Source organism: Canis lupus, chromosome 15, assembly GCF_003254725.2.
Source record: "Canis lupus dingo isolate Sandy chromosome 15, ASM325472v2, whole genome shotgun sequence".
In the NCBI taxonomy this organism is placed as follows: domain Eukaryota; kingdom Metazoa; phylum Chordata; class Mammalia; order Carnivora; family Canidae; genus Canis; species Canis lupus.
In genome coordinates this window covers 32,774,584-32,799,137 of record NC_064257.1, presented here as the reverse complement: position 1 = coordinate 32,799,137, position 24,554 = coordinate 32,774,584, and the positions used below count along the sequence as shown (strand labels likewise).

The window sequence follows — 24,554 nt, the reverse complement described above, 5'->3', positions numbered from 1 at the left end:
TCAAGGCCTAAGAGGCATAATTATTCTATTCTGTCCTCACAGGACTCTCTTTTCATCTATTCCATTGATTTTGCCACACTTTGCTGGACTTTGCAGCACTGTTCTGTGTCTTTTGAGAATTCTGTTGAGAGACTGATTTGGTATAATGGGTAACCTCACAATCCTTTTAGTTTGTAAGCCCAGAGATGAAACAGAGTCTCTGCTGTGAAACTGCACTGTGACCTAGGACAAGGTGCTTAACTTTCCTGAGCCTCTTTACTCACCACTAAAGTTTAAAGACCAACAGTATGTTCTTTATCAGATTGTTATAAGAATTAAATAAATTATCACATGTGCCCTATTAGAACAGCACCTGGTCCATATAAATGTAAGTGTGATAATTTGGAAACACTGATAGAACGAGATAACTGAATTTTTCATTTCTTCATATGAATATTCGACACACTATAATCTATGCATTTGCTAAGAATACAATTCCAGAAGTTTTCTGACCAACGACAAGTTGCAGTTGAATCCATCGAGCTTTAAAGTGGTAGCTGCTGGAATGGTGTTGACTTTGCCCATGCCATGTACAGGAGCACACTATGCACTTTACTTAAGGCCATATTTAGTATTTATCTTTTATTCCATGCTTACTCTCATGTAGGTGCTGCATTAGGCAGTGATGTCTGAAAGAACAAATCGAAGCCTACCCTTAGAAACCTTTCAGTGTGCTCACAGTGTGCGCATAATTACCATAAGCTTTGTTCCTCTGTATTAGTGTTTATACACTGGAACAAACAGTCTTGATGTCTCAGTGACTCAATAAAGTCTTGCATTTATTCATGTTATATTAGCGATCTATTGCCGTGTAGCGAATGGCCTGAAAACTTGGCAGTTTAAAACCAAATATTTATTATCTCTCTCAGTCTCTGAGAATCAAAAATCCAGGAGCAGCTTAGCTGAGTGATTCGAGTTCAGTTTGTCACCCAAATCATATTGAGACTGCTGGAGTTGTAGGTTAGCAACTCCCTGAACTAGCAGGCCTCAACTCCTTGCTGGCTGTCTGAGGGAAGCCTCCATTCCTTACCATGTGGGCATATCCTTGGGCTGCCTAGGTAAGCCCAAGACAGGACAAATGACTTCCTTGAGAAAGAGTGGTGACAGAGGGAAAGAGAGACAATGAGCGTGCAAGCTCCAACACAGAAGCTATGGTCTTTAGTGATTTAACCTTACAAGTGACATACCATCACTTCTGCCGTACGCTATGTGACCCTGGTACCTTTTGGGAGGTAAATACACAGGATATGAAAATCAGATGTGATGGTTGGACTGTCGACCACACAATGAACATGTGTCATAGTCTACTGTGAGTCATTGGTCAGGAGAGACAGAAAAAGGCAGAGTCTGTGTGTTCACACAGTCTTATTTCAGGACCCAAGTTCCTTCCATCCAGAGGCTCTTCCTTATGCTCTTGGCATTCCTCACCTTCACTCTGCACCTTGCCAGGAGATCGGGAGCCTAGTGTAGAGGATGAATGTAGGAGTTGCCCACTAGATTCTAGTAGCCAGACTGGAACATTGTATACATTACTTTGGCCCACATTCCATGGGCTAGAAACCACCTAATTGCAGGGGTGGCAGGGAAGTGTGTTCTGTGACTTGGGATTTAAAAGGAATGGGATTTGGCGAATCTCTTTTCTACTTGAAAAGAGACTGTACATTTAAACAGCTTATTTAAAAAAAAAAAAAAAGCAGTCTGTTCAGTTTTAATACAACAACAAAAAAATATGATTGCCTGCCACTACGCGACAAAGCGACTGATTGATTGCATATTTTCACCTTTTCAATGCATTGTAAATGCAGCCCCTATTTAAGGGGCCCATAAGCAGGTGGTGGAGAGCAGATCCTGAACCATTAAGTTTGCTGCTTTTTCAGGAATACTATTAGGATGCTGGCAGGAACAAGTCTTGCCTTGTTTCCCAAGTGGGGAAAAAAGAAAGTCTTTGTTCCCAAGCAAATGAAAATACAAATCACAAGACTAAAATTATGAATGCAAAACAATATATTAAAATGTGGCTTGTATTTGCATGCATTTTAATATGCATCTGTCATTCCTTTTGCTAAATTCAGTAGGCGCTGAAAATATTAAACAACTGAGTACAATTAATAATTAGAGGAATTGTTTTAAGATATATTTCAACCTATGTTTCTATTGCCAAACCTCTTGGTCTTTCAGGGCTCTAAGATGTCAAAACATATCATTTTATTGGTCAGATTTCAGATCTTTGTGGCTTGAGAACAAGTCATGAAAATATTTTTTTACAAATTGATGTGATAACACTCGAAAGATTAGAACATGACTGAAACCATTTCTAGGATAGAAAATCACATCTAAATTTGAAAGCTGGAAAAGGCTTTGGAGATACTTTGGATTAGATATTTTCATCTCTCCTATTTATCCTATTTATTCTCAAGTCTGGCTGTCTTTATTCTCCATCCAATGAATGAATGTCTCATCCAACAGACTCATGAGAAATTTAAGACCCCTTTTTCCAAAACCCCAATTCGCTAAGCCTTCTGCTCCAGTTATCTTTGCAGTCAAAGTTTTCAGTCACAAATGCCTCTTCCTGGGGACCGTTTACCTGGCTTTCAAAAGCAAACCCCCAAAAGAGAAATCACTTTTAGGGCAGTAGCAGAAATGAACCTAAATTTCAGTCAGACTTTGAATCCTTGCTCTCTGCACCTCAAGGCTCCTGGCCCAGGGAAGAATCTATTTCATGAGAACCTAGCTCTAAGTCATAAACTTGAAATACATCAAGCTCTTTGTTGTTAATTGGCACTTACCTCACCTGAGGGCCTTTGCCAAGGAGAGCAGAGGGGTTAATGGGGAAGGAAGAAAGGAAAGAGCCTGGAGCTCTGGAAAACAGTCCCAGCCACATGTGATTTTTCAGCTGGGGGACTTCCCACCCCTCAGTATGCTAGAGCAACAAAGTAGCCTATGTGCTTTCTCAAACCTCCGCTGTTTGTTTGGGGGGTAATGCTCAGACTGGGGCTCGAGTGATAACTGCTTCATGTAATTATGAAGACAGCTTGAACACTATGCCCCTCTTTGTTTCGGCCTCCAGATGACGGCTGTCTAACCGCTGTTTGTGCCAGTTTTATTTCAAAGCACTTTTCTTTCCATATTTCAAAGGTCAGTGTGTTTACTGGTGGCCAAAAAGAGCCTGTGTGTAAGAGAAAGAAACACATGTGGTTGAGTGGCAGAACTGGATGAGGAGTAGGGAGTACTGGACTTGAATCCTAGATTGGCTTCTAGATACGTGAAAGAGTGAAAGAGCTGAGAATATTTGCCCTCTTCTTTTTCATTACATAGAAAGGAGGGGAGGTAAGTATCAATGGCCTCTTTTAGGGGAAAAAAATGTAGAAATCTGGTTTAGGAAGAAGAAATGTGGGTATTTCCAGTAAAGAAACATTATCAAATATGCAGCCAAGAAAACGTCTACTTCATCTTCTCAAAATGGAAATATTTCCCCCTTCAAAGAAAGCAGGCTGGATATTCTGGCCACCTTTAGAAACCTTGAGATTGTTTTTGGTCAAGGAATATTAGCACAGGGAAATAAAGCAAACCACAAACACTTTCTCAGGAGGCTCAGTTGGCTTTCTGACATCATTACTTCAAACATCAAGGTTGATCAGACCGTTACCTGCCCATATATAAAACATTAGTGTTTCTATTATGAATATTTGAGAACAGCATCAGATTTCAATTACATAAGCTTAATAACTATTTCAAATGTTCTTCATGATTCATTTTCTTCTGATCTGTGTTTTCCCCATCTATCTTCCTTCAATTCTCTGTGTGTTGAGCTCCCAGGGAAAAGAGATGCATACAACTGTTGTAATGGTACAGAGCACCTATTCTCAAACTAGATTTGCCGGCGTTCAGGTCTTGATCCGACCACTTATTAGCTGTGTGACCTTGCATCAGTCGCTTAAACTCTGCCTCTGTACCCTGCCTACGAATAATACAGGTGTTGTGAGGATGGAATGGGTTGACACGCGTGAGGTAGACAGAAGAGTGCCGGGCATTTAGCAAGCATCCAAACTTGAGCTAATCATGAAATGAATTCTACTTTTGGGAAAAAAAAAAAAATCTTCTCTTTTGTGCTAGTATTTTTCTTCTTGAATCAATCCACCTACACCTGTAGAAATAAAAAAAGTAAATTTGCAAATGCCAAGGAAACGGTGCCTACACCTTAAAAGGCGGCAGAAAGTGAAATAGAAAAAGAGATTGGACATGTCTGCGACTTAATCTTCCAGGTCCTGTGGTAAGTCAGGGTACTTTCTGCTCGGAGTTTGCGCAAGACCAGCAATTCTTGGCGATTCTTGGCCGTGCCTCTGGAAGGGATACAAGTGGGAGAAAGGCTAAGGCGAGGAAGCCCGAAGTGCACTGCGCACGTCGTCTAAGCCTTGCATTTTTATCTTCTGGAATCTACGGCTTGTCACAAAGAAAACGCGGTTCGGCGAAGCGCAGAGACTTTTCAAAGTCTGTTGAGCCGGGCAGGGACGCGGCTGGGAGGCGAAGCACTCCTTACTGGATGCACGAGTCGCCGGTCGCCTTCCTCCGTCACCTGCTGAGGAAGGACGCAGCGCAGGGCCCAGGTGGGGGCCGGGCTCCCGGGGACCGGCCCCCACACAGACAGCGCCAGCGGGAGCCGCCCGCATTGGTCTCTAAGCCATTCCTACCCCCTGTTCAGATGAAGTAGCCTCATGGGGCAGTTTGCCGCGAACCGTGTAATTCTAGGCATCCACGGGAGGGCACTTTGGAAAGGAACGTCCTTTTCGCTGCTGAACCCAGGACTGGCTCTCGGGCGCAGCCACTCGGTCGGCGGCCCGCGCTCCGCCCCCAGCCCTTCCGGTTCTCCGCAGAAGCAGAGGTTCATGGGAGACGGTGCCGCACATGCGCAGAGCCTCGAGGCCCGCCTCCTCCTCCCGCGCGGCCGACCCTCTGAGGGGCCGACGACGCGCACCGAGGCGCCTGCGTGAGGGGCTGGCGCGCAGCCCCGGGCCCGGCACCCGCCGGAAGTCACGGCTGCGGAGCCGGCCTGCGTCAGGTTAGGAAGGTTCCAGAAGCCGAGGGGCCCGGCAGGCGTGGCTCCGGGGGCAGCGGCAAACCTCAGCTCCCCGGGCGGGATGTGCCGGCGGGATGAGGCCCTGAGCTCGGCGGGGTGTGCGGTGGCAACGATGGCGTGAGCTGCCCGCAGAAGCTTCTAACAGCTTCTCTTCAGGTTTATGAGGTAATGCCATTGCCCACCCCACCCCATCCCCGCGCTTTTTTTAAATTTTATTTTTTTCCTAATTACTGCAGTTTGGAAGTCAAGGTTGGAGGTGCCTCGGTGGGTTCCTGCTGCGAGGAAATCGAGCACATCCTCCTCCTTCACTTGCAGGACATCCAGGGCGCCACTTTGAAAGTTTTCCTTCAGGTTACAAGGGGAAACCGGAACGATGCCACATGGACCCCACTCTGGGTGGTGTGGGAAAGCACAAAACCTCTTCATGGAAATAGAGCTTGCGCATATGCATTTCTTCGTGGCAGGACCTTGTTGTCCACTCCCCTCTTCATTGCCTTGGAACAAGTACGGTCCCATGTTAATAGGAACCTGGCAAAAATAAATAAATAACCAAAAAACAAAACAAAACAAAAAGCCAAAAAAAACCGTTATTTTCTTCATACCTAATTATTTCATTGAATTCAACCAGGTTTTCTAAACCTGTTTGTATTTAGACATACGGCATGAGTAATTTGTGAGCATTTACCGAGAACTCTTATCCAAATTTCTTTTAAGAAAGATGCCAGGACCTCATTCTCAGTTCTGTTACTGAAGCTGTGATTTTCCCATTTTAGAGTTGAGATGCTACAGCTAAACGGGAATATGGATTTCACTTTCAATAAAATCACTGGCTGGTAAAGCCCAAATTAAAACAGAGCATTGGAAATCAAGCTGCCTTTTTCTATTAGAACTAACAAGAGCTGTTTCATTTTCCAAGTCAAAAGTTCTAGATACTGAAATCCTATTTGCAGGCAATGCTCAAGCATTATTAAAAATGCAGATAGTCATCACGAGCTGGCATGTCTTCTCGTGGTTGCCAGGATGTCTTAACAATAAAGCCGAGGACAGGTGCACATAACACATCAACGTTTTAATCGAAGAATAAAGACAGAAGACACGAAATTCTCCAAAGCAAAGGAGAGATAATGCCTCCTCTTGAGAATCAACAGTGACCTTGTTGTTTAGAAAAAAATAAAAATGCTACTCTCCATCTCTTTTCTGTATTTCTCTTCTGTCTGCAGTTTTCGATCTTAAAATCACAACAAAAGAGGAATAATGGCAGCAATGAGAACTTTGTTTGTCTTGGTGCCCCCGTTAGTCCCTATTTAGAAAAGGGATTCTTAACCTGGCCTTCATACAAAACTTTACATACATATCTCTAATGGTATTTTTTTTTTCTGAGAATTGGGTCCAAAGCTTCCATAAACATGCAAAGAACTTATGGCTGTCCAAAAGAAGTTAAGCCAAACACACAAACACTGAAAAAATATGTGACACCCTCTTAGTCCATCTTTCCTGTACTGCTATTTTGTTTCCTCAGGGTTTTTGATAAAAGCTAATGAGTAGTCAATTCAAGGTTAATTTTTCTGGTCAGAGTAGATATGGTGCTGCTATGACTGTGAATATTGTAAAGAGATGGAATCACTGGGACATCCTACCACCTACTTCAGTTCAAACCCATCTTTCCTCCAAAACCATTTCCCTTCTACTATGGTATCATCCTGTCCATTCCCTTAGGCTTGAGATCTGAGTTGTCTTGGAGTCTTCCCTGACCTTTATCTCTCCTGTGTAATCAATCAACAGTCCTTTTAGGTCACCCTCACAGGTTTCTTACCACTCTCCCGTTCATCATTAAAAGCCAGCATAGACTACCACTGGTGGTTTTATAACTGGCTGAACATTAGGATTACATGGGGAGCTTTTTACATTACACTAAAGCTTACATCCTGGACTCAGAAAGTTTCATAAAACTCTTCCGGGGTAAAGCCTGGGCATTTGAATGTTTGAAAGCTTGTAGGGGGCAGCCAGTGCTGACAGTTACTTGCCTACCCTAGCTGTTGGACTATATATATATATATATATACACACACATATATATATACACACACACACATATATATATGTTAAAGTACATATATTTTACTTTAAGAGCTTTCTAGTTGGTGATCTAGTATCCAGTGTTGCTATTCTTTATCTTATTCCATATTTACTGTATATATAGTATACCATATATATACAATAAAAATATATATTTATATTTAACTATATATATTTGACTCTATAGTGTTTACCATATATATTTTTGTGTAAGAGCCTTCTTGTTGGTGATACTGTATCCAATCTTGCTACTCTCTCTATAACATATATATATTTATAGATATATTTTGTTGTTGTTTTGTTTTATTTTGTTTTTACTATAGGAGCCTTCTAGTTGGTAATCTTGTATCCAGACTTTCTACTATCTTATTCCATATTTTCTCTCCCCCAGATTAATCTTCTCAGTATCTTAATTTTCTCATGGCTTTCTTTGATTAGGAAACCCCATTGTTATTTATTGTCTGTCTGTAGAGGCACCTAAATTACTCTGTGGGACTTTAAGGGTGCCCCAGAACCCCACTGGGAACTCTGAGGAAGGATGAAGAGATGAAGGGGCAGTGCTCTTAGAGCATCTCTCCCCTAGTTTTGCAATGGAACCCTCCAAGATAAAGGGGTTTGACTCGCTTAAAGACACAATCTGTTAGTGACAGAGATGGATCTAGAACTAAATCCTCTTACTCTTGACCCCCTTTCTGATTCGGAATGCTACATATCCCAGGGCCATTAATAATTGGTGATGGAAGTCAGTGCTGGGCCTTTGCCACATTTCTCCATTTGTTAGCTTTATTCTGCTTTCCTCTGTTTGGAACATCTTCAGCAGGTGTATCTACATCTTTAGGAAAATCTGATGTGACTGAGAGATTTGGCTAGTCCAATTTGTCAGACTTGTTGACAGCAGCCCTGGGAGCTGTGGGACCAGTAACACAGAGGCCTTGATGCCATGCCTGTCAACCTAATATCATGGTGTTTAAGCACAGAGAGTTCTGCTTTAGCCTCAAACTCTGTCCTTGATACTTTGTATTAAATAACTTTAGGACCAGCTCTTCGGTTATCCAAATAGCAGCTTATCTGTGATTCAAGGAAGATGGAATGCTCTACCTACCCCTAAATATCATCCTTACCCACTTTCTACATTACATGAAGTTCTTAATTCTGGTTATTCTTCCTGGTGATAAGACAATCTTTATTTTGTAAAATGCAAATGTGAAATCCCAAAAGCATAACATTAACTGATCAGCATCCATTAATACCTTAGATTAGATTTTTTTTTTTTTTTAATATTTTCACTGGTTCAGAGCAAAGTCCTGACGGAACAGAACAGAACAGAATTAGTGTGGGTAAAAGGTGACTGAGGAAGGGTAAATATGGAGGGGAGCAGAGAAAAAAATCTGGAGGTTGGGTGCAGTATTCTAGGAGGAACCTAGAGAAAGTAAAACGGACAGAGGGAGCCAAAGGCTTAGCTTTGCCTGATTCCCAGTCTTGCCAAATTCTGTATTTATCCTGAGTTCTCCTTGGTTAGCTCCCTTTCTTTATTGATTTTGCCTGGCATTGGCTAAAATACTAAAAATTTTGGGGAAAAAATACTACCAATCTCTGTAGCTAACATTAATTGAGCACTCACTATGTGCCAGACATTGATCAAAGCATTCTACATGCATCAACTTATTTTATCCTCCCCATAACATTTGGAGATTAGATGCCATTAATATCCCTCATTTCATAGGTGTTGAAACTGAGGCCCAGAGGTTTGAAGAACTTCCCTAAACTCAGCCAGCAAGGAAATGGTGAAATCAGGGTTCCAACCCAAGTGGTCTGGTTCCAATGCCTAAATTCTTTTTTTTTTTTCCAATGCCTAAATTCTTAACCCCTGTGATCTACTGTCTCAAAATCACAGCATCTGTAAGCAAATGATGGGGTTCTTCTTCAAATCCAGACAGTCTGATTCCAGATCATCCCACTATAATGCTTCCTAGGCTGCAGTGAATCTTTCAAGTACATCATGACTTTTACAGTCATAGAGACTGTAGTGGTCCAGAAAAAGTGTCTTGGTTTAGGATCTTTCTAAAGTGATCGTAGTCTCGTGTCTTAATAACAGTGCTCTATTGATTTATTATCAAATGCCACCCTGACAAAGGCAGTCAAGTTCAAACCTCACAAAATGTGGGACACAATCCCTGTCCAGCTGTTATTGTCCCACACTGAAATGGAGAATCCAGATAAAATTACTTCTCTGGTCTCTGTAAAAGACCAGCTGAAATAAAAATTGTTTAATATATCTTTTTCTTCTATATAACCAAACATCCTAGCACCCAGGGAACATCAAAGATAAATCTGAAATCTTGGATTTAGGAAATCACTGTACCACCTTTAGTTGTTATTTTGCAAGGGCCTCCAAAGGGCATTCGGGATATTATCTAACGAATCCTCATTGACATTCAGCCAGGTTTTCACCCCCGGAGTGCTACCTTCCTGCTAAGAAGAACTTCCCTGGAAATAAAGCAGATGGCAGGTGTCAGATTAATATAAAAATGTAGCTGTAGTTTGGAGAAAGGCTTGCTCAATGCATCCCCTTCCCCGTAATGATGGAATGAATTCTAGTAAGATGGTCCATTTGGGGGCTGGAGAGAAGAATAAAATGTCTTTTAGGCCAGTGCTACTGGAACTCAACTTCTTGATGATTCTCTGGGAGCTGAGGAGGGAAAGAGAATGGCTGAGGGAAGGGAGGAGGGAAAGGCTGAGAGAAGGAACAGGAAGGTTATATGTTGTGTAAACTATAAGGGCTCCATCTTGGAAATCCCTTCCTTTTTTCTTCTAATAATTAGCTATTTTCATACCGAAATTAAATCATTTCTCCCTACTTTCAGTAAATAAATATGAAACAAAACCAACCAAACAAAATGATACCCTTGTTTCATCAGAAAATAACCTTTTCTATTATTCTGCACTTTTCAGGAGGCAAATGCCTCATCCTCTCTCAATAGATTTGACCTATCTTTGCTTGGGAACATCTTTCATTTCCATGGAAGTCTTAAAGAAATAGCAAGACATTGCAGCAGAAATTCCCAATCTTTTTGTCAAGAGAAGCTGCTTTTCATTTCCCCTAAAGCTGTAAGGTCAGGGGTGGGGGTGGGGAGTTTCCAGCAGATGTTTCATTCCTCCCTGGGGAAGCTGTCAATCCCCAGGCTACTCAGTGGAGCATTATCAGATCAAGCTTTGAGCTCTACCAGCAGACTCTTAGCAACTGGTTGAGGACTGGTATAAAAGGATTCCTCCATTTGATGAGCAATGGAAAAACTTAAAAATAACAGAAAGATAAGGAGGGAGAGGATGGAGAGACAAGGAAGGAAGGAAAGGAAGGAAAGGAAGGAAGGAAGGAAGGAAAGAAGGAGAAAGAGAAAGGAGAGAGAGAGAAAGAAAAGAAAAGAAAAAAAGAAAAAGAAAGAAAGAAAGAAAAAGAAAAGAAAGAAAGAAAGAAAAAGAAAAGAAAAAAGAAAAGAAAAGAAGAGGAAAGGCAATTACTTGCTTTTTCACTTCCTGAGAACATGTTCTGAGTACCAGCTAAACTCGTTTGCCACCAAAGTTGATCAAACAGTGAAATTGATGGAGTTTAGCCTCTGGAATTTTTTTTTCTTAGCTTTGTATCATCCTTGTACACATCCCAGGCCACTTTTCCTGTAAATGCCCTTGTTGCCCTGGCAAGTTTCCAGGCTTGCAGGTCCTGACTGAGTGGGACATTCAGCTAGCTTTCCCTCTTTGGAGTACCATTTTTGCTGGGCTAAGAACTTCCCTGGAAATAAAGCTGTAACTAAGGTACTCACCATCCCGCTATTTATTCTTGCGTCATTCATATTTCTTGAGTTTTCAGGATACAAACTATGCTTCTGGTTCGAGTTGGAGGATGTAATATGGAGATGGAGAAACTGAACTTTCCAGGTAGCTATGCTAGGAATAACTTATAGAAGAGTATATGGACATCAGAATTCAACTACAGAAAAGTAAACTGCAAAGCTTAGAGTTTGAAGAAATTTCAGTGGATCATTTGATCCAGTTCAAACATCTTGGATAGAATGATCCCATTTTACAGATGACACAGATGACACAATTGACACAATAGAAGCTCAGAGACTAAAGACCATATCTAAAGTTATCTGGTCATCTTTAAGACAGAGGGAAGCTGAGGGCCCTTATCTTTTACCTCCTACTTTATGCTATTTTACAAATATTTAAAGGAATGTATGATGCCAAAACATAATGATTTATGCAAATGTGGTATCTACCAGGGAGAGAAAAAGAATGGGATACTTAATAATGCAGCATAGGAAGTCCTGTGATAGCAATCCCTTCTGGTTAGTAGCATACTTTGGCTTCTTTAAGAATCTGACCCAAACTCAAAGTTAATTAAAATTAATGGTTTAGATTCCTGACTTTATAATATAGCAAGTTATTTCTTATGCCATTTTTGTCAATTTTATTCTATACATGGTCCTCTGTTAGAATCTCCTCCTATCCTCCTCCTCTTTGCCTCATGACTTGCCATCTCAACTTGGTTGTTTTGGTACTGTTGAGATCTTTCCCAAAAGGCTGAGTGATTCCTCAGAAGATCAGATAGATAACACTATTGCTGGGTCAACCAGGTTCCCAGGCCTTATCTCCTATATGCTGCTTGTAGATGGCCTTAGTCAGTATACACTAGACATGGGTGAGTGAGAAAGAATGTTTCTGGTAATAGTTATGATTATAAACCCCAGAGCTATGTATAAATCGTTTTCATCATCACTGCAATAAGGATAGGCAGAGTTTAGAAAGAGAGAGAAGACAACAGATAGTGGGGGTTCGTTTGAGGTGTTTCCATTTGGTGTGTATCTTTGCGACAACCCAGTAGTATCTGGAATTCTAGATATAAAGTTGAAATACGGATTCTATACTTGAACTATGAATTTTGAATTACTACAGATAGAGACAAAGAACGTTTCTGCAGTTGATATAAAAATACCCATTCCCACACAAATGTGGGAAAGGGGACCATATGGAACATGAGAAGAAAGGGCCATATTTTAAAGAACCAAATGAATGCAAGGAAGAGATACAAAATAGGATCGGAACATAGATGTTTTTCTTAACCTCAGTGGTTAACATTTTCCAATTGTCATGTAGGAAAAAGTAGAAGGTTTTTAAAAATAAATATTATCTAAAATTATTATTAATTTATATTATTCAATATGATTGTGAATTTGTGTATATATACTCATGCCGTGTTCAGTATCCATTACCCTGTAACAAGTTATCCCAAGATTTAGTGGCTTAAAACAAGTGGCTTAAAACAATAAAACATTTATTATCTCACAGTTTCCAAGAGTCAGAAATCCCAGAGTGGGGATTTTAAGTAGATGTTCTGGCTCAGAGTCTCTTGTGAGCTTCCAGTCCAGATATCAGCTAGGGCTGCATCATCTGAAGCCTTGGATGTGCCTGGAGGATCTACATCCAAGAAGGATCCCTAAGTAGGGTTGTCCAGAAGTCTCAGTTCTTTGCCACATGGACATCTCCATACAGCCACCTATGTGGCTTCAAGACATGGTAGTGGGCTTTTCCCAGAGTAAGGGGTCCAAGAGACAAAAAGAGAGACATACAACACCTAACATGGAAGCTGCAATCTTTTTTTTTTTTTTTTTTTGGACTTTTATTTATTTGAGAGTGAGAGAGAGAACACAGGAGTAGGGGGAGGGGCTGAGGAAGAGCAAGAAGCCTGGTGCAGGCTGTATCCCGGGACTCTGAGATTGTGACCTGAGCTGAAGGCAGCCACTTAACCCATGGAGCCACCCAGGCACCCCTAACTTTATCATTTTAACCAATTCTCAAGTGTAGATTTCAGTGGCATTAATTATGTTCACATTGTTGTGTGACCATCACCACAATTCATTTCCATCATCCCAAACAGAAGCTCTATATCCATGTAGCAAAAATTCCCCATCCTCCTACTTCCAACCCCTGGTATTCTCTGTTCTACTTTATGTCTCTGTGAATCTGCCTACCCTGAATACCTCATGTAAGTGGAATCATAATATTTATCCCTTTGTGTCTGGCTTATTTCACTTAGCATAGTGTTTGCAAGATTCATCCAGGTTGTAGCATGTATCAGAATTTCATTCCTTTTTATGACTGAATAACATTCCATTGCAGGTATATACACATTTTGTTTATCCACTCGTCTGTCACTGGACATTTGGATTGTTCCCACCTTTGCTGCAGTCTTTTTATAGCCTAATCTGGAAGTGTAATCTATTCACTGGAAGCAAGTCATTAAATTGAGCCCACGCTCAAGGGAAGAAGAGGGAGAGAAATATCAAAGAATTTGTGGATATGTTTCTAAAAGAGTAGAAGATACTTAAGTTGGTTTTACCAGCTGCACATGGTGCTTTACATGGGGCTCGGTCATGGTCCTTAATTCCTGTAGATTTTATAAAACCCTGAGTTTAAGAATCTTTGTGACTGCACTTGGAATAGCCCCAACAAGAGCACATGATGAAAATGGGCAAACCAGAAAAATGACATGCCTGGTGAATATTGCTCTAACAAGGCTGATTTTGGTACATAAGGCATTATGGGTATAACCTAATTTCTCTGCTGCTCTCAGTCCTGGGTTTACCAGCAGAAGGAATGAAAGTAGACCTGCCTTGTGTTTCATTCTACTGCATATGAGTGGGTACATTTTTCATGACAGTAGTAGCTGAAGCATAGGTATTCAGAGCATAATCAGAGTTATTCCTGTTGGTGTCTGTCTTTGTATGTAGTAGCAAGAAGGCTTAAACTATACTGACAAAAATAACAACAAGAAGAAACAACCTCCCACCCTCACTCTTACCCCTTTTATTAATCCTGTAAATGTTCTTCCTTCTTTTAAGATGAGCACCATAAAGCTGAGCTCTTTTGCCTTTTTAATTTATTATGCTACTTCAATTTTCAATTTTGTGATGAATGTAAGGAATTTGGAAGTAGTTTGCAAAGATGAAGGCAGGTAGGATAAAAAAGCAATTACCTCATGCCAGTTATACCAGGAAATAGTGGAGATGCCATTCCTGCAGCATTTTCTGTCTATTTTTCTTCATTACTGTAATGGTGGCCGCTCTCCTCATTACCCAGCACATTTCTCTTCATTACCAGCTGTGGTGATGGGGGTGATGATGAGTGCTATTTACAGCTGGAATTCTGTGAAGGGCCCAGCAGATGAATAATAATTATTCAAACAGATATGTGGAAGCCAAAAAGACAAATGGTTAATGTGAAGCTATTGTGTCCCAGACAGGCAGGGAAGTAATTTCTTTCTTTCTTTCTTTCTTTCTTTCTTTCTTTCTTTCTTTCTTTCTTTCTTTCTTTCTTTCTTTCTTTCTTTTTTTTTTTTTTTTTAACATTTTATTTAGAGAGAGAGAGATCACAGGGAGGAGCAGAGAGAGAGGGACAAGCAGACTCTGTAATGGGTGCAGAGCCAAATATGGGGCTCGGTCCCATGACTCCAAAATCATGACCTGAGCCAAAATCAAGAGTAGGATGCTTAACCAAATGAGCCACCCAGGTGCCCCAAGATAATTTCTTTTGAAGGGAGAGGGGGCATGTATTCCTCATTCATGGACTATCCTGCAGTGTTGGGTGGAATGGCTTCTTTAAGTTACTTAGTTTGTTATTATAAGAACTGACTGAAAAATAATGATTCACTTAAAACTATCAAACAAATGTCGAGGCCCACTGTAACCCTTGCCAGAAAGAAAGCAGGGCTTTCCTTGGGTCTACACTAAAAAGCTATCTCACCACAAACTTCCTCACACCCTCCACCCTTGTATCAAACTATCCACCTACCCTACCTGGGGCAATCTTGTTAGGACAATATTTATAAGGTGTATTAACTATCATCTATCCGTGTGTGTGTGTGTGTGTAGCTGTCTATCTGTATTAGTCTGAGTTATCCAAAGAAACAGAACCAACAAAAAGTGTGGGAAGAGAGAGAGAGAGATTTTAAGGAATTGGCTCACCTGATTATGGAGGATTAGAGAGTCCAAAAAATCGGATGGGGTAAACCAACAAACTGCCGATTCAGGAAAGAGTTGCAGTCCTAATTTAAATTTTTTTTTTTTTTTTTTTTTTTTTTTAATGATAGTCACACAGAGAGAGAGAGAGGCAGAGACACAGGCAGAAGGAGAAGCAGGCTCCATGCACCGGGAGCCCGACGTGGGATTAGATCCCAGATCTCCAGGATCGCACCCTGGGCCAAAGGCAGGCGCCAAACTGCTGCGCCACCCAGGGATCTCTTCAGTTCTAGTTTAAAAGCAGTTTGGTAAGAGAATTCCTTTTCATTTGGGGAAGGTCAGTCTTTGGTCCATTAAGACCTCCAACTGATTGGATGAGGCGCACTCACGTTATGAAGGGTAAGTTGCCTTACTCAGAATCCACTGATTTAAATGTTAATCTCATCCAAAAAACGCTTTCCCAGAAACATCCAGAAAAATGTTTGAGAAATATCTGGCCACCGTGGCTCAGCCAATTTGAATTTGTGACCCGCGAATAACAGTACTAAACTGAGTTTTTACCTAGTGATGAGTCTTTGACTTGGACTATAAAGATTCTTCAGGGAGTGTGGGAGAATCCATCCAGCAGCTCTAACAAGGAGTTGAGTCCTGCCTTCCATCCTGACTCCTTCCAGGCACTTGACTTGAGGGGAATAATTGCCCCAGTGGCAGAAGGGGATCTATAGGTGAGTTTGGAGGAGAGCCAGAAAGTACGTATGATTGGGAACTGTGGTGAATTGTTTATTAAAGAACACCTTCCAATTTAATTATCTAATTGCTAGTCTTGCTTTGACTTTCTCACTAGCAATGGTCCTCACAGCTATCCCATAGCAATCTTGCCCAACTCAAAAAGGTGTTGAAACAGACTGTAGAAGTTCCAAGCCAGGCAAGTAGGAGCAAGTCAGCTTCTCAGAGATGGGCTCATGAGCAGGCCTCTAGTTAACCCCTGCTAGACCGGAGCATCTGGGAATAAGGCCCTGGGAAAAGATTTCCACTAGAAGGGCATTGCCATTTGCCAAACTCTGACGGTGTGTGCAGCCTGTTAAGAATGATAGAGGCGGTGTTCCAGCACAGCGGGCTTTCAATATGAGACAGAGGGATGAAAGGAGTACAATATGAAAACAGCAGGTGAGAATGGATGTATCACACAGGGAAAAGATGTTAGAGGAATACTGAGGTATATTAATTCTCCCCAGGCCCCCTCAAATTCAGTAGCTTCAGTGAGAGTAAAAATATGCTCTTGAATTAGGCTGGGCTCCTAACAAGTGCCAAAGCACCATCTGCTTCATAGCAAAAGGCATAGGAGGTGGGAAAGGCAGACCTGCATGGCAATCAATCATGATACTGCCTTCAATAACCTCGATTACCTCAGGGTATCTCACAAGGTGTCCTGTGTGGACAAGCTTAGGGAATTTGATATCTCCAATATGACTCTTCCCCAGACTTAGGCTACTTCCGCAAGCAAAAGGGCATTTACCTCATGGCTTTGGGATAATTTTCATTTTTATAAAGGCTTGAAACAAGCAGCAGAAGCAGCAACTATTTGGCACCTGGAGAATCCCTCCTAATGATCTGGGTCTGGAGATGCTTCTCAACATAGTGTTTGTGGGCAGGTCATCAGGCCCTGTCTGTGACAAATTGTTCACACCATTGAGAAAGGACATGATCCTGTACCTTCACACCCATCTCATTGTAACTTCAGGGTAACAAAGGCAAACCAAAGGTAAGTGTCCTGTAGGTGTGTGAATCAACTACATCCCTGAGAGAGCTCAGAGAGTTCCTTAAGTAACTAGTTTCAGTCTTTTGGCTTAGGCCTTTAGATTTATTTTCCCTAGTGCTTGGGCCACTTGCCATTTCCCTAAACCAATTTCCTGAGCCCCTGAACAGGAAGCATGCGATGACAATCTCCCCAATCTAGACCCAAATAGCTTAAGTCCATAGTGACTTTGTTCTGTCTTGGCACCAGACATCCATTTGGAGAATTTGGATGAAGCAAATTTCATCATGCCTCTCCTCACTGTCCCTGGGTAACCTCCATTCTCATGGATTCAGCCACCACCAGTGGTCTTGATGACCTCCAAATCCATCTCTCTCATCGGAGCCCAAAACTTTCTTCAGAGCTTAAGCCTGGACTTCTCAACCTGAATATAAAATGGACACCTCAAAAAATATGTTCACAATGGAACTCACCCCAAACATGTTCTCTTTTATTTCCTAGCCCTGTTAGTGGCACCCTGCCTCACCACTCACTGGAACTAGTTACCTTTTACTTCTCCATTTCTGATCTTCACACACATCGAATTTATCACCAAATTATGTGGATTTAACATTCTGAAGAGGTTTTGTTTTTTTTTTTTTAAAGAAAAATATATCTCTTTCTTTCCATTCCTGAAATTATTACAGTAATCCAGGCTCTTAGAGTTATCCTAATTTGCTTACAACCGGTCTCCTTCTACCTAAATTCGTTTTAGATTGCATACAACAGTTTAAATAATTGATCTCAAATACTTTAAATCTTTAAAAGCTCCCCATCATTTACTAAGCACCAAACTAAGCAGTAAACTACTTATCCAGCCCTCTTTGACTTCCCTCTCCAGTATTATCTCCCAATAATGCCCCCTGTCCCTTTCCACTTTTGAAATATCCTTTTAATTCCACACATGGACCATGCAGCTTCCTGCTCCATGCCTCTGCGGGACTTATTCCTTCAATCTGGAACACTCATCCTACCCTTCTTCATAGGCTAATTATGCCTGACTCATCTTTAATACTCAGCTAAAGCATTAGCTCTTCCAGGAAACCTCTTGTGAACTCAGAATGGAACAAGTACCGTTCCTCTCTATTATTCCCCATAATACTCTGTAGATAAATATCTCTTTTATTATCCCACATGTCCATTTCTCTTACTGAATTTTTAGGACCCTTTTAAAAAAATCTTTACTCTCAGATTTCCTCAGATTCCTAGAATGACAGTAGAAATGGGAAAAATTCATTTTGCACATAAGTCCTATATCTTTGTGGTTTTAGATTTCACTGAGCAAATGTTATTAATTCTACCAACAAATTCCTTCAATTCACTAAAACGTCATATCAGTTTATTGTACATGGAACATCCCTGTGTAAAGATCTCCAAAGATCTTTAATATCTCCACACTTGGAAGCCACACATCTTCTCTTTAACCTACAACATCTAATTCTCCAATACCACTGACCTCGTTGAAAAGTGATTTTTGGATTAAGTGCCTTCTGTGATGTATGTTTCCAATATGGCTGACATTTCCAAGTGACTAACATGACTTACTCTCTTGGCTGCAATTTTGGGGTTCCACAAACAGTCATCAGAACATCAAACAAGCAAAGCAAACTGGCAAAATCCCATCTTAGATTATGTTAGGGATCCAACACAGGCATTGCTGGAACATTAAGAAATCTCTAGAGAATACCTAAGAATAGAAAGGGACTCTCTGCCAGCTTACCTAGTTGGAAAAGAATATCTGGCATTTCATTATCTCAATTAAATCTTTGTGTTCGTCACACTATAACTGGGGTTAAGAAATCAATCCTCATCTATGAGAGGCTTGGAATTTAAAGATGCAAATATTCTTGGATGCATGATACAAATACTTATAGATCATATTATGTTTTTGCTTTAAAATTCTTAACTCCTTGATTACATTCAGGATCAAACTCCTTATGATACAACATCCCTGAGAGACATTATGGCATGGAAAACAGAAGTGTGTGTCCCAGCACCAGAGTAGATTGATATCCAAATACTTGCTAAGAATATAACTATCCATATTTCAATTTCTTCATCTGCAAAATGGGAATAATAAAATAAGAATAGTGCCTATTTATGAAGTATTGTGGCAATAAAAGACACGACAAGAACCTGGAAGAGTGTCTGGCACATAATTATTAAATAAAATTTAACTACTGTTAGGTAACATATGACTTGTCCATTTCTCTATTACATTTGTCATTGTACTCCAGCCATATTGAACTTGAAATTCCTCTGTTGCATTATTCTCATATTGCTTTGCACCTGCTACCAGGAATGTTTCTGCCTCCTTCTTATGGTTAAATCCTACAAATTTCCCTACCAGTCTCTGTTAATGGACCAATTTGTGTACTGTCATAGATCCCTGTGCTTCCTGCTCCCACTGTCCTGATGCTCCTTCACATGTCCATCTCCCACACTATACTCTAAAGCCCTCAGTGGGAGGGAATGTTTTCTTTTCCTTTCATCTCCCAATTTATACACAGTAACTGCCATATAAAAGATGCTTAAAAATACCTATGAAATGAGCTGAAGACTAAATATCCCCCCAAACAAATGTGAAAAGTGAAAATAAACATCTATCTAATTCAAAAGAATGAGAAGACAAGCCACAGATTGAGCAAAGAATATTTGCAAATGATACATCTGATAAAAAGAAAATTATCCAGAATACATAAAAAATTCTTAAAAACAATAAAATCAACAAACCAATTCAAAAATGGCTGAAAGACCGTAATGGACACCTCCCCTGTAAAAACATACAGATGGCAAATAAACATATGAAAAAATGCCCCATATCATATGTCACAAGGGAAATTAAAATTAAAACAGTGAGATGCTGCGGTGCCTGGCTAGCTCAGTTGGTAGAGCATGCAACTCTTAATCTCAAGGTCATGAGTTCAAGCCCCATGTTGGGCATAAAGACTACTTAAAATAAAAATTAACAAAGTAAAACAGATACCACTGCACATCTACTAGAATGGTCACGATCCAGAACCCTGATAGTACCAAATGCTGACAAGGATGTGTAACAACAGAAACTCATTCGTTGCTGGTTTGGTCTTAAGTGTGATGGAGGACATGAACTATATGGTTGAGTATCAGTGTACAGGCTCTGAGAAATGCCTCTCAAACTGCAATATGTAGAAGAGTGACCCAGATTCTGATTTCATAGGTCTGAAATTCCATGTTTCTAACATGTAGCCAGGTAAATAACAATACTGCTGGTCTGTGAACCATATACTGATGGAAGGTTCTAGAGTCAGGCCCTCTGGGCTCAAATCCCAGTCCTGATATGGGCTTTTTAACCTCCTGGGATTCAATTTTTTTCCCATCTGAAAATTGAGAATGACAACAGCCCTGACCTAGGGTTTTATGAGGATTAATTTAGGGAATATATATATATCAGGCATTTAGAGCAGTACTCTGAATCTGATAATCAGTGTTTGCCATTATTACCCCCTTGGAATTTAATTCATCCTGACTTGAGCTCATACAATTGTTATGTGCTTTCTTATCATATGCTCACCTATTTTGGGCTTTCATTCTCTCTTAAACTGAAGTATGAATCTCCATATTTTCCAGTTTACTGCTTTTTGATAGTAAAAATGAAAGCACGTAGGAATTGGGAAATTTCACTTGTTTTTCATGTACCATCTACCCTGTGTAGTCAGCTTATGCTTTTCATGTTTTTCTTCTCGTTCCAGGTGTACTTTGAAATATTCTATTTAACATTTTTGGCATTTCGTTAAACTTAATTCATCCTGATGCTATTCAATGTCAGAAGTCTGTTTAAAAATAACAGAGTCATTTACATTAGCTATTGTAAATAGCTAAGTGATTCATTCAAATTATTTTGTGTGGCCTAAATGAAAAAAAGCTTCTCACACTCAGGCTCTTGCTGCCCGGGTGAGGAAACCAGATAATAATAGGTCAGTTTTCCCTTATGACTGATACGGGACAGATAGGACAGATTGTATAGTTCATTATCAGTCCTCCAAGCAGTCACCACACCCTTGTTTTAAGACAATTTAGAAAATTGGGGTTGTAATGAAGGGGATCATTGCTGGGTACGAATTATGTTAGTTTTTACAGAGTTGTTGCCAAATCCTACTTTACTTGGATAAAAGGCAACTGAGAGTTTTAATGTCACTAACATGCCTCATAAATCATGACTATGCTAAGTATTATGAAAATTAAAGTGATAAGGCTGCAGTTCCAACAAAGAAGCAATCATTAGATTAAATGATAAATTGGAAATCATCCATACCTAAGCCGGTGGCTGAGAACAGGCAGGTCCCAAGACACACCATGCTGTGTAAACCCTGAATAATAAAGACAACTTAACTTGAATTCGGTTTAAGAGATTATAAAATCTTCCCACGTATATTATTTTATTTGATCTTCCCAGCGGAATCTCAAGGAATTCCACAGAAACATTTCTTTCTGCCACGTCTGGAATGGTAGTCAGTAGTTTGGATTCTTAAATCAGATTGCCTGATTTTGTTAGTTTAGTTCCTCCAGAAAACAGATGCCAAAATGGGATTAAATGTGCAAGAATTTTCTTAAGGGAAACGCCTGAGTTGGAGACAATGCGGGAGAGAGCTGGGATAAGGTGGGTCATCAGTGGTGCTTGTCTGGGCCTAAGTAAAGGAGGGAGGGTTGGGTGGAAGCGTCCTAGACTGTTGTGAAGTCTAACAGAGATTTGGGAAGGATCTTTACACATACTTTAGGCAAAGTGACCTGTCAGAGAACCTGTATCATCCAGAAATGGACCTGTCACAGCATCCCTGCCATGGATTTCAGTGAGCTGCAGCTGAGCACCTTGGTCAGTAATGCATCCTGTAGTTGGAGATCATAGGTGCCCCATGGTTAAAATCCTAGTTCCACCATTAATTAGCTGTTATTTTAGCAAATTACTCTGCTTCTTTCTAAGACTCATCTTCCTCATTTATAAAATGGTAATCATAGTGATGCCTCTTCTATTGTGTGCATTAAATGAGATGCACATAAAAATATTATTTTTCTCTGAGGCTTGTGGGCCTGCAAGTACCAACTTCTTCCATAAAATAGGAGATCCAGGTCCATCCTGCTGGGTGGCTTGTGATAGAGGTAAAGTCGGGTCTGAAATTCACAGATTTGCTAGGCTAATGGGCACTGCTTTCTAATCTCACTCATCAAGAAGCACCCCCAAAATTTTGCCTTTTGACTTTTGAATATGTTTCTCTTTTAAAAAATGAAAGAAATATGGGGAGCCTGGGTGGCTTAGTTATTAGTTAAGCGTCTGACTCTTGATTTCAGCTCAGGTCATGATCTCAGAGTCCTGAGATCTAACCCCACATTGCACTCCACACTGGGCATGGAACCTGCTTAAGATTCTATCTCTGTCAAGAAGGAAGAACATGATAAGCAAAAATATGGTTAAATACAATTGACTTTAATTCTCTTTAGTTTTCTAAATTATATTTGGTGGTTGAAGCCAAAAGTGTAACACTATCTTATGTAGTTCTAGATGTACATTGAGGAAATATGTAAGCAAATTAAATTTTAAGCAGGTAATTAGGGCACACAAATCAGAAAGGAAGAATACAACTTTCCCTATTTCTAAATGATGATTTTCTATGTAGAGAGCCCTATGAAGTAAAAGGAAAAACAAAATAAAATCTTCTAGAACTAGTAATTGAGTTTATCAAGGTTGCAAAGTACAAAAAAAAAAAAAAAAAAACCAAAAAGCAAAAAATCAACTGTATTTCTATATACTAAAAACAAATTACCCAAATAAAAAATGCAGAACCATTTACAATCAATAAAAAATTATGCATTAACAGAATATGTGTAGGACTTGTGTGCTGAAAACTGCAAAATGCAGATGAAAGAAATCAAAGAAGACCAATTTAAATGGTGAGACAAAAAAAAAAAAAATGGTGAGACATACTACATTCATGCATTGAAAGATTTGACATAGTAAAGATACCATTTCTCTCCAAATCAATATACGGGTTTAACTCAATTCCTATCAAAATCCCAGCAAGGGTTTTGTAGATAAAAACAAAACTATTTCTCAAATTTATATGGAAAGGCATAGAAACTAAGATAGACAAACCAATTTTGAAAAAGAATAAAGTGGGAGGAATCTTCTTTCTCATTTCAAGACATCATAAAGTGTTAATAATCACAAATATATGGTATTGGCAGAAGGATAGACACATACATCAATGAAACAGAATAGAAAAGCCAGAAACTGACCTACACAAATATGCCCAACTGATTTTTGAGTAAAGTGCAATAGCAACTTAATGAAGGAAAGATAGCATTTTCAACAAATGGTACTGCAGCAGTTGGATATCCATAGGCAAAAATTGAAACTCGACCAAAAACATATAACTTATACAAAAATTAACTCAAGATGAATTATAGACTTAAATATAAAATATAAAACTTAAAAAGTTTTAGAAAAATGTATAGGAGGACCTTTAGAATGTAGAGCTAGGCAAAGAGTTCTTAGATTTGAAATCAAAAGCAAGATTCATAAAAAAAATTGGTAAGTTAAATTTAGACTTAATCAAAATAGTACCTCTTGCTTTGTGAAAAATCCTGCTGAGTGTGAAAAGACAAGCTACCCATTGGCAGAAAATGTTGTAACCCACGTCTTCAAAGGACTAATATCTAGAACATATAAAGAATTTTCAAAAATCAGTACTATTAGCTTAATATAGAGACCAAAGTATGGAGAATTATAAAACACACAATATTATAAAAGACAAAATCTTGGGCCATCCCTGGGCTCTATGCTATTTTGCCACATAGTTTTCTGTGAATTATCTTATTTTACTCTCATAACCTTTTGCAGTAGTAATGTAGAAAACACATATTATTTCCTGGTAAATAATTAAATAATTAGATTATTGAATAGCTGAATGAATAAATTAATGTATGAGTGAATGGATGGTGCTGTAGACTAAATGCCTATGTTTCCTCCAAAAATTCATACACTGAAACCTAATCCCCACTGCGATGGTATATGCAAGTAAGCCTTTGGGAGATGCTCAGGTCATGAGAATGAAGTCCTCATGAATGGGATTTGTGCCCATATAAAAGACATCACAGAGCTCCCTCAGTGATTCTACCTTGTGAGTACACGTCAAGAGAATGGTCATCTTTGAGCCAGGGAACAGCCTTCACCAGATCTGGACTGTGTTGGTACTTTGATCTTGGAATTCTCAGCCCCCAGGAATGTGAGAAATAAATGTCTGTTGTTCAAGCCTCCCAGTCTGTGGTATTCTATTGCATATTCTATTATAGCAGTCCAAATGGACTAAGACAAATGGATGGAAGGATGGATGTATGTATGTTTGGAATTGGATGAAGTGTGGAACATGTAAAAATTGTTAAAGCACAGGGCATTTATAAGCATGAAGTTAAGTAGTTTATTTTAAGTGAATTTTGGTCACAAGACCAATTTAAAGTCCTTGGGCCCAGGCAGAAGGATGCAGGAAGTTCAAAGAAAAACAAAAATGAGTCACACCCTGTA

The 24,554-nt window shown here is 39.9% G+C and overlaps 1 long non-coding RNA gene and 1 other non-coding gene across 2 annotated transcripts; both read left to right on the top strand.

Annotated features, from left to right (window-relative positions):
* Window positions 1-5,004: 5,004 nt before the first annotated feature.
* LOC112654625 (uncharacterized) lies at window positions 5,005-24,284 on the top strand. The gene is made up of 4 exons (XR_003133176.3): window positions 5,005-5,278; window positions 15,336-15,929; window positions 16,756-16,966; window positions 17,210-24,284. It is a non-coding gene; the product is annotated as an uncharacterized LOC112654625 (long non-coding RNA).
* TRNAK-CUU (transfer RNA lysine (anticodon CUU)) lies at window positions 19,870-19,942 on the top strand. Its single transcript has one exon. It is a non-coding gene; the product is annotated as a tRNA-Lys (tRNA).
* Window positions 24,285-24,554: the final 270 nt, after the last annotated feature.